At 51.3% G+C, this 8,471-nt stretch overlaps 1 long non-coding RNA gene across 1 annotated transcript; it reads right to left on the reverse strand.

The window, feature by feature from the left end:
* Positions 1–1,954: 1,954 nt before the first annotated feature.
* LOC141579497 (uncharacterized) lies at positions 1,955–7,862 on the reverse strand. Its single transcript, XR_012511042.1, has 3 exons — positions 7,738–7,862; positions 2,692–2,773; positions 1,955–2,069 (listed from the first exon to the last, which is right to left on the reverse strand). It is a non-coding gene; the product is annotated as an uncharacterized LOC141579497 (long non-coding RNA).
* Between the last annotated feature and the right edge of the window lie 609 nt (positions 7,863–8,471).

The raw sequence follows: 8,471 nt of genomic DNA on the forward strand, positions 1-8,471 counted from the left end.
GTGTGGGCAGAGAGGCAGAGCACGCCGGGTCCTGAGGCCTTTGTGACGACTTTGGCTCCTAATGAAATGATGACCCGTTTAGTGAGTTTTGAGGGGAGGGGTGATATAGTCCAACTTAAGCTTTTGTGTTTGTGTGTTTTTGTGGGAGGTAATTTATTTATTTTAATGAAGGTGCTGGGGATTGAACCCAGGATCTCTTTTTTTTTTTTTTAACATTTTTTATTGATTTATAATCATTTTTGAACCCAGGATCTCTTGCATGCTAAGCATGCGCCCTACCACTGAACTAAACCCACCCCATCAATGTATGCTTTTGCAGGCTCCCTCTGACTCTGTGTGGATGAGAGATTGTAGGAAAGCAAAGATGGAAACAGGAGGCTATTGGTGTCCAGGAAGGGCTGAAGGTGGCTCTTAGGAGGCCGGGGAGCAGGGAGCAGGTGGTTAATGAAGACAGAATACCCAGAATTTTCTAACAAGCTGGATTTGCTGTCTGTGTGTGTAAGAGAAAGACAGAAAGAACATTGTTAAAACATCTGGACCTGGACAATGGGAGGGATGTCCTCTCCATCCACAAGGGATGGGACAAGGTGGGGCTGAGCAGGTGGAAAGGGGCTGGTATCAGCTCAGTTCTTCAATGTCATGGTTAAGGTGTGTATTACATATTGCCACAGAAATGCCTAATAGGTAGAGGAGTCTGTTTTCTTTTACTTTTTAACATTTAAAAAATATAATTTAAATGTATTAATTGTATTATGTGAATGATTTGGGAAGTTTGTTTCATGCCAAGGTATATGTTATATATAGCCAAATGGAAAATATATCAGAAAGGGGAGAAATGAGGGCTTTCACATAAACTGACTGTCCATAACTTAGGTAAAATTTCAATAAAACCAGTGTTCAGTGCAAAAACCTCATCTTGGTGTTACATAAAAATAAATGAAAAAGGACTATGTTAATGTATCATTATTTCATGTTACATAATAGCCCCAAACAAACACACTGTTTAACTATAAGGCTTGTAGAAATGCTATTCGCTTTTTTCACATAAATACAGAAATGCAGAAAGGTTCTAAGGTAGAATAAGCATCTTAGTGGAAATAATACAGATTTGAGCATTTTACATGATATATATATTTACTGATACAAAATTTGGAAAAGTAATTACATAGTAGAACATATGTATGAATGTGAAAGCAAGATTAATGAAAGAAAAAGAATGTGAGTCTCAGGGATAAAGGTCCAGATGGAAAGGGCAAATCAGGGAGTTTTGGAGAAATCGAGAAATTGATGGCATGCCAATTTCCAAGGCTGGGTTGCTTCCACCAAAGGAATAGCAGAGAGAGAGATGAGAGGCCCAGGAGCCAACCCTGGGGCACACCCACAGTGTATGTTTGGGAAAAAGAGGAGACATTGGCAAAGGACCAGCCAGTAGACCAAAAGCAGAAAACAGACAGAGCGATGGGCTGGAGTTTAAGTTAAGCAGGAACACGGGGGAGGAGGGATGGAAGAGCTGGGTCAAATGCTGCCGAGGGTCTACGCATGATGAGGACTGAAAATTGACCGCTATATTTAGCAACGTGTGGTCACTGATGGCCTTGACAGAGCAGTTTCCATAGAGCGAGGGATCAGGGGAAGAGCCAGAGTGGGTGTAAAAGAGGATCTCTCAAGAGAAGATGCAGACAGTGAGTTTAAACAACTCCTTAAATATTTGCTGCATAGACACAGGGTGGCAATTGGTGGGGGTGAATTAGGGTCAAGGAGTGCTGTTTGTTTCTTTTAAGAAGATGGACGTTTATATACTGATGGGAGCCAACTAGCAGGAGAACAAAATAGATGAGGTATTGAAAGAGAGGATGGTTTTGGGAGTGACAACCCAGAGAAGATGGGAGGGATGGGGCCCTGGGGACTTTTCGAGGAATTGGCTTTCGATGTTACCTGTAATAAGAGGTGGGGCACCGAGAGTGAGGTCAAAGACAACACTAGGTGAGCGGATGTGCTGGGAGTTGCTTGTGAAACTTCTCTTCTGTTGGCTTGTTTGCTTGTTCAAAGTAGAAAAGTAACCTTACCAGCTGAGGGATGAGGAGGAAGAAAGAGTTACTGGAGCCATGAGAAGAAGATAAGAAAGAGCCTTCCAGGGAGAATGGGACAGTGAAAAGAGCAGGGGGAGATGGGGGAGTGCGCTCCCAGAAAGTTACATTTTCTCTTTGACGTCCCCAAATGTGTGATGTGTGATTACCCTTCCTGCTGTCTACGAAATAAAAATTAATTTTGGTTCAGAGGAAATGCTATTTCATTCTAAGAGGCTACCTGTTTCTCAGGAATGGCCATCTTAAACTGCAAATATTACAAAAAATGTTGAAAAGATGAACCTGTGTACCTAAAATCCCCTATTTTCTATTAATTTGGTTACTATTTAATTCCCCTATCAATAACTCATAACCAATACTGCCATGATTGAGGTACACTGATGCTTAAAAGGAAATGAGATCTGTATCCTTTTCCTAAATTCCATGGCTTCCTTAATATACAGTTCCCCTTGGAATTTAGGAATGTCTGGTATAAGAAGTGAGAAACAGTTTGAGAAAATCCCGGCTCAGAATTACACAGCACAACCGCATCTCAGAAGTATATACAGCCGTAAAGAATTTTAGAAGCAAAACTCCGTAACTACTCTTAAAGACTTTTGCAAACCTGGGCCTGCCCAGATGTTTCCAAACTGGAAAGGGACTCCAATCACTTGCCTGGTACCGGACCAGAGGCTGGCCAGCCTTTTCTGTAAAAGCGAGAGAGTAAATATTTTCAGTTTTGCAGATCATTTTGTTGTAACCATGCAGGTCTGCAATAAGAAAGCTAAGAGCACTGGGAGACAGGAAACAAATGGGCATGCCCACACCCTCCCTTCCACTCAGGGCAGCTTCTCTGTGGTGGGCAGTTTTGCCACAATAACTTGTTTCTTTGTTTCCATTGGTTTCTTTTTTTCCACCTTACTGCTCAAGCTCAGAAATTCAGGTGGTCCTGGTCCTTCAGCATCCATGCAGAGAGAAGGCTGAGTGGGGTTGGGAACCCCACCTGATGGAGAAGAGAGATTGCTGGGAGGGACACTACGGTGGCCACCATGACACGAGACAATCACACCTTCTGGGGTGAAAGGGAATGAAGACAAGGGAGGGACAGAGCAGTGGGACCCCTAGGTCGCCTGCCAGGATTTCTCTCCCTCCACAGCCACCCTGGGTGCCTGGGGGGTGTTGGGATTCAGCTACGGTGATTAGGCTGAAGGGACTCAATATAAAGGACCATCCAGCTCCTCACTAGGTTCCAAACGCAGCCCCTCAAAGTCCACCCTCTGAGTTTCTGGAACTCAGCTGGAAGAATAAATGAGCAGGCCAGATCCAGAGCCCAAGCCAAACACGACGGTGGTCACGTGGGGTTGTAACCCCATGCTCAGTGGTAGGGGACACCTTGCAAATCTGCAGAAATCCCTGTTCCACCTCATTCCTGGGGGAAACCCCAGATCTCCTTCTTCTCTGTCTGTTCTTCTCTTGATGCTATTTTCCTGGATGGATGCAGAGTCTTTGAACCTGGCCCTCCAAACGTACATAAGCAGCCTGATCGATAAAACAAATTATGCACTTTTTCACATTTGCCAGTTTTTTGATTCCAAAAATTTTGCGGGACTCATTCTCACAGTCTCCTGTGCCCCCACCACTTGGTGGCCCTCTGCTCATGGAAAAACCATTTCCCACAACTGCACCCTGCCTCCCAGCTGGTCAGAGGGGAAAGTCCCACAAAGACACAGGTGTTTGTGAGGATCCTGTCCCCCAGCAGAAAGCCTACTCCTGGAGACACGGACAGGGATCTGGCCTCCTGAGCCGCTCAGCTCTAATTCAAAGCCTAAACTGGGGGCCCCGAACATTGCTGACTGACTTTCTGAGTCACCTGGACTGGAGGGGCCTGATTTTTCTTTCCAGGAATGGATGTAGTGCAGCCTCCATTTTCAGGGCTGATATTGACGATGGATCTAGTTCCCCCCACTGCACCGCAGGAAGGAGAGGCCCTTCCATCCCACAGCTTGGAAACCCAGCCCAGGTAAGTTCTCAAGCAGTGTATTGCTGCCAGGTCCAGTATCCCTGCAGAGTGGCCTCTGTCCCTGAATGAGCCCCTTACCTGGGCCTTTTCTGCCCCGACACAACCACACCCCAGTCTGTGCCAGAGATCTGGGGCTCTGTGTGTCCAGGGCACACAGTTGGGACCTGAGCCAGGTGTCCCCTGGGCCTCAAGGGGGAGAGGTCTGCCTCTGCATCAGGGGAAGGTGATCCCTCATGGCTGGCAGGACGCTCTCAATATGGACCTCCAGGCGCCCAGGGAACAGTTTCCCTGCAGGTGTTAGAAGCCATCATGAGGAGGGCAGGCCCCTCTTTGTGCAGACCATCCCGCAGTGCTGGGCCCACGTGCTGACCACAGAAACCTACATGTCCCCAGGTTACCCCAGGCAACCTCACAAATTCGTCACTTGGTGACCTGGGTACCACGGGATCATTGGCCATCCCATGAGGGTGGTCCTTGCAGGCATGGACTCCAGGTGCTCCCGTTAAGAAATCCCCCTGGGTTTCTGTGGTCACAGAGCCCACATCAGAAGATTCTAGTCCTGCAGTGACCACCACAGCAGTCACCTCCCCTGTGCATGTCCAGGAACAAATGACAGCAATTTATTGCCAGGAATCGTGATGAACAAGGGGGTGGGATTCCATACTAGTTTTAGGATCCTGGTAACTCACTCTGCACCCCAAAAAGCATCCATGAGAAATGTGTTTATTGGGATATCTGTGCCCCTAGAAGAGCTGTTCCTCAGGGCTCCTGGGACCCTCCAGCCCCTCTCAAGGTTCTCAGAGCTTGGGTCTAAATTTCTATCTCCCTCCTTTGGTGTACAGCCACCTGTGTCTCGTGATCACAGGTCACTATATTGCATGACTTGGCATGTTCTTAGTTCTCGTCCTCCACCCCTGCACTAGACTCCCACGATGTTCCCACTGACCCTTGGCTCCCTGGGTGGGTCAGGGGGCCCTAAGTCTGCACCCTTCACTCTCCTCCTCTACCCCCAACTCTGAGGCCACCCCTAGGTGGACTGGAAGGTGTTTGTAAATGAGTCTTACACAAGGACATGACTGGACAAAGCAGGGCTCCACCCCCGGAAAGCACACCTGCTCCCTTCTCTGATGAGGACCCCACAGCCCCACATTGCCTCCAGGGGTCTACTCAGCACACAGTCCCCCAGTTCTGGGCAAGGCGTCTCCCTGGAATCCTTGCTTCCAGGCAGAGTCTCTCTGTCCTTCTGAGTTTAGAGTTGTTCCCATGTTCCTGAGCACCAAGGTGCCCAGCACAGACCCTTCACTGACCTGGAGAGACAAGGAAGATATGTGGCCACAGGTATCACAGGACACACCTGCTGGGACCCCAGGCCAAAGGGCCATCCTTCTGCCTTCTCAGGTGTGGATCCCGTGGTATCTTTTTGCAGGGGGCCCAAATGGGGAGTGGGGCCCAAAGCAGTTCATGGGGCTCTCTGGGCAGGGAAGACTTGGGCCAGGCAGCCTTGCCTGGTTTCCCTCCTGGGGCACTCTGAAAACTCCTGCTCCTCTGGCTGTGGCTGGAGGCCCCCCAAACTTCAGGGCGGGGCCCTTTCTCTCAGCCTCCACTGCCTCCAAAGCCACGCTGGAGCTGGCATGGGGAAAGAGCTTTCTTGCCCTCTTGTGGCCAAGCTGCCAGAGGTGGATGCTGCGGGGAACTGGAAAGAGTTAGCAGTTGCTCAGATGTGAGTGGTTAGGCAATTTGACACCCTGTCAACTAGCCTTAAACATTGGAAAGAGGGCTTTCCCGGGAAAGCTGGAAGTTACTTTCAGAAATTTGTTTAAAGATTTCTTTTTTTTTTCCCTTAAAGACTCATAAAACCTCTCCCAGGTCATTCCTGGTATGGACCATTATCCAGGGATCAATCGGGAAATGCAGGAGGAGAGGGGTGGGGGTAGGGGAGAGGGTAGGGGAGATCAGAGCCCACAGAGAGGAGATGCCCCTCCCAGGAGCCACAAACTGGGCAGTGGCTGCTGGCATCCAGCTCTCCTGTTCTCAGGCCCATTTCATCTGTGGGGTGTTTCCAAAAGAAACAATGGTGGAAGGGCCATGGAGGACCCCTAGACCTCCCAGAATAGACAGGGGGAGCAGAGTCACCATGCTGGCCCAGAGCTTGGAGACAGACCTGCAGTGGAGACCACAGGTCTTCTGAGAAGCCAGTTTCGAAATAAAGGAAGTATGCGCTGGAATACCCATTTCGAGCAATTGCTTCATCATAGACATGTAATTTACATAGTTCTTCTCACTACGAAACTGTGTTCCCAACACGCTACATGAATGACGGCTTCAACACACATTCATTTCTGAGATGTGAACAAGTGTAGAGCCGCTCTTTCGTCCAGCATAATGGGCATGGTTACACCTAGGAAAGCTTACCAAGATTTCTCAGCAACAGCCAATTTCGAAATAAAGGCAGTGTGCGCAGGAAAAGCCGGTTGGAGTGAGGGCTTCCCCATACACATGTAAGTTATATAGTTCCCCTCACCATGAAACGCTGTTCCCAACATGCTACATGCATGAAGGTTTTGACACACATTCAGTTCTAAGAAGTTAGCATGTGGAGAGCCGCTCTTTCATTCAGCATAAAAGGCCTGGTTACACCCAGGAAGATTTACTCAGATGTCTCAGCTGGTTCCTTCACCCAGATTCAAAATAAAGGCCGTTTTTGCTGGGAAAGCCTGTTGGAGCGTGTTCAGAGCTGTTTCGGGCTCTGTCCCAGCTGGAGGGTGCAAACCCCAACCTCCAGAATGAGGGACAAGGACCCCACCGGCCAGGTGGTGTTGCCTTTGCTGGGGAACAGTGATCTTTGGGTTAGATATTTTGCAGCTCTCTCTAAAACCTGTTTTGACTTAAGTTTGCATCCTAGTCACCAGTTTCAGGGCAACAGAAAAAGCATATCCTACATCCCTTTGCACTGAAATCTTCCCAAAAGAGCAAATATTTGCCCATGAAAATACCAGCTGCTCTTCTAAGGCCCCCTAAATACCCAGCAGTGTGGCCGGTGCACTCTTGATCAGGAACAGGATGAGAGGGACCAGCGGTCTTCCAGCAGGCTTGGCCTGGTGTGGCAGCTGCGCTGTGGGTCAGTGGTGGGAGGGCCATGCAGGGAATTCTGTTTGAGGGGCCTCTGTGCATGTCTGCATTATGCTCTGAGGTTTCATACAAAGCTCCAGGCATCCTAACTGGTCAGATACAGCCCCCACCCTCGGGCTGGAACCACCAGGACCTCAGTACCTGTAACAGGGACGGTGCCCGGTGTGGGGAGAGGTCATGGGACACTCCGGGGCAGGGGTAGTGGTGCTGGGGAAGGCAGGGGTTGCAGTGAGTGGTGGAGGGAGCAGGGTCCCTTGCTTGGGGGTGAGAGTTCTTGGGGAGACCACAGAGCATGGCACACACAATCCCCACCCCATACCCCAAATTCCTAGCCCCGCCAACACAGGGGCTTCTCTGAACACTCTCACCGTGGCTAGCCTGTAAGACCGCACCTAACCCGGCATCTGGCACCCCTGCCCTATCTCCCCTCTTAGGACAGATCCCGTCTCCTTGGAAACTGCCCAGCAGCGTGAATTCAAGGCCGGCAGCGGGCCTGGAGGATCTGTACTTCAGGTGCCCTACCTGGCCAGCCGTTTGTGCCTTGGCTCAGTCCTCTATCTTGCCCAACGGCAGCCTGGGTCCACGTCCGGTGCAAGGGGAGGCCGCGGAGCCCAGGCTGAGCCACACACACGGACAGGTGAGGGTGCCCCCGCCCCGCTGCCCCACCGCCCCGCAGCCCCGCCCACTGGTGGCAGCACCGCCCCAGCATCCGGCCGGCGCCAGCTGCAGGTGAGGACGTCTGCTCGGCACCGCCTGCCCCGGCCCCGCCCAGCTGCCCCATAAGCCTCCCCCCAGCCCCCGTCCTGGCCGAGCCCTGGCTCCCATTGGCTCCGCAATTTCTGCCCTCTCACGTCTAGCCTCGGGAGGACACAGACGCAAGCGCTAGAGGAGGGCCCCGCGGCGTTGCCATGGCTACTTGCGCCGCGCTCTGCGCGGGCCGGTGTGAGCTTCTGGGGCGGGCAGCGGGCTCCGGAAGTGTGCAGCTACCCGGGACCATGGCGGTGCTTGCTGCTGGGGCTGGCGGCTTGCTCGCCTGGGCGACTAGTTCTTGCCTGGTCAGTCGGCGGCCGACATCCTGTCTGGGGCGGCGTCCCACAGACGGTAAACGTACGGCCGCGCTGTTGGCGGGGCCAGTGGACATGGACCGGGGTGGCATCCGGGTTGGTGTGGCTGCCGGGGAGGCGCTGTGGTGCCAGGGAGCGGGTTGGGGCGGGGAGGACAGGGCTGGGGCACAGCCTCGGGCTTTCCTCCCCCTC

This window comes from Camelus bactrianus, chromosome 12, assembly GCF_048773025.1.
Source record: "Camelus bactrianus isolate YW-2024 breed Bactrian camel chromosome 12, ASM4877302v1, whole genome shotgun sequence".
Lineage (NCBI taxonomy): Eukaryota > Metazoa > Chordata > Mammalia > Artiodactyla > Camelidae > Camelus > Camelus bactrianus.